Source organism: Triticum aestivum, chromosome 5D, assembly GCF_018294505.1.
Source record: "Triticum aestivum cultivar Chinese Spring chromosome 5D, IWGSC CS RefSeq v2.1, whole genome shotgun sequence".
Taxonomy (NCBI): Eukaryota; Viridiplantae; Streptophyta; class Magnoliopsida; order Poales; family Poaceae; genus Triticum; species Triticum aestivum.
In genome coordinates, this window is record NC_057808.1 from 413,209,368 (window position 1) to 413,211,553 (window position 2,186).

Sequence of the window (2,186 nt, forward strand, 5' to 3'; positions counted from 1 at the left end):
ACTTGGCAGCCAAGTTCGTTCCGGATACAAAGGAACTTGACGACCAAGTAGGATCCAATCCCGTCCCGTTAAAAGGATCGGAAATGATGGGCAATATAAACTGGAAGATCGAGAACAAATCAGAGATCAAATCCAATGGAGGCGTGCTTCCTCCCCACCGACCTGCTGGTGGAGATCCTGCTCCGGCTCCCGCCCAGCGCCCGCCGCCGCGCCCGCCTCGTCTGCAAGCTCTGGCACGACCTCGTCGCCGAGCACACCACGGAGATGCAGAGCCGCGCCAAGGTCCTCCTCTGGCACGCCGGCTCCGCCGCCGCCTACGTCGTCGACGACCTCTCCTCCTCCTCCACGGGGAGCTACACGGAGCTGTGGCGAATCGCCCGCGTGCCCGGCGAGCGCACATATTACTACCCGGATGAGGTGCAGCTGGTGGGCACGTGCAACGGCCTCCTCTGCATATGCGACAACCGCGGCGAGAGGACCGGCGGCACCGTCACCCTCGTCAACCCGGCAACCGGGGAGAAGCTGTCCATCCCGCCGCTACCAGGCGCCGCCCAGTTCGCGCTAAACTACCACTGCCAGAAGTGGGACAGGGCGTACAGCTTCGCCTACCACCCGACGTCCGGGCAGTACAAGGTGGTGCACGTCCCGTGCAGCTTCGACCGGGTCTGCGACTATGACGCCGCACATGTGCTCACGCTTGGGGAGGCGGCCTGGCGGGAGGTGCCGGACTCCAATGGCAAGAGATGCAACCTCCACGCCGGCATCGTCAGTGTCGACGGCGTGACATACTGGGTCACGGACGGCGGCACCGCGAGGATTGTCTCGCTCGACCTCGATGATGAGCACGTCGCCTCCTCCACCATGGCGTTGCCTTCTCTGCCGGACAAGCCTGACGACTACAACTTGACCGAGGTGGACGGGAGGCTGGGAGTCGTCCTCCGCAGCCCCTCGGGGACAAGGGAAGCGTGGGTTCGGGACAAGGGGAAGTGGATCTGCCGGTACGTGCTCAGGTGCAAATGGCAGCAGATTCCACGCCCGTACTTCGCGCACGGCGAATACTTCCTGAAGTTTGAGGGCAGATTGTTGTTGTATGTGTACTCACGGAAGTCCGGCGTCGTGAAGGTTAGTCGCAAGGATGAGGGAAGGCTGGTGGCCAAGATGAAAGATGATAGCTACGGTTCTAACTACCAAACCTTTGCGTATGTCAAGACGTCTGAGCCATTAGGTGTTTACGATGGAACCAAGTAGGGTAGAGTTAGTGCTTACTCCCTCTTTCACATGTATGTGTTCCCCTAGCCATGAACACCTTGTTTCATTATTTTTGTCCATTGCAAAATTAAAGAATGGTGTTGAGTATCGTGATTATTAGGAAAGCTAGGATAGCGTAGGATATTATTCTACCTTGCCTTGTACTCCAAGATGATCATGTACTCCTATATATATGCCCACGAGGCTCAACCAATACAATGAATATTACACCAATCCCTCTCTCCCTTCTAACATGGTATCAGTTTTCGGGTTCTAAACCCTAGCCGCCGCCGCTTCCTCACCCGCGCGCAGCCACCGGGATGGTCGGCCTCCATGACCGCCGTCGGGGGCCGCGCCGCCCGTACCTAGGGTTCGTCCGCCGCTCGTGTTGACCGGTTGCCCTAGAGTCTTTTTCTCGAGCCCTTTGCTCCGGGTTTTTTTTTCGCTCTCTTGCAGGTCGTTTTGATCGGCATTTTTCCTTTTTGATTTTTCGATCTATGCTTGATCGGTTTGCGTCGCCCGCCGCCGCCGTCGACCACCGTGCGCCTCTACACCGACACCGACGCGACCGGTCGGCCTCTTCACCGACCCGGCGGCCCCGCACGACAGGCGGCCCCTAACGGCCGTCGTCCGTGCGTCTGCCCGCCCGTCGCCCCGACCTGGCTGCCTCGTGCGACAGGCGGCCCCTCATGGCCTTCGTCCGCGCGTCGGCCCGCTCGCCGACCTACGCCGGCCGTCGCCGCCCTGTCCCCGAGTTCAGCACGCCCCTCCACCGATCGAGCAATGGGCAGTCGCTGCGTCGTCCCATCGGGCCGCAGCGCCGCCGCCCCGTGGTTCTCCCTGTGGCTACACCGATCCGCGTCGCCACTGCGTTGCCCATTCGGGCCGTAAGGTTGGGGTAAGAAGATTGTGATCAAGTTGAAGGATGTCTTCTGTTG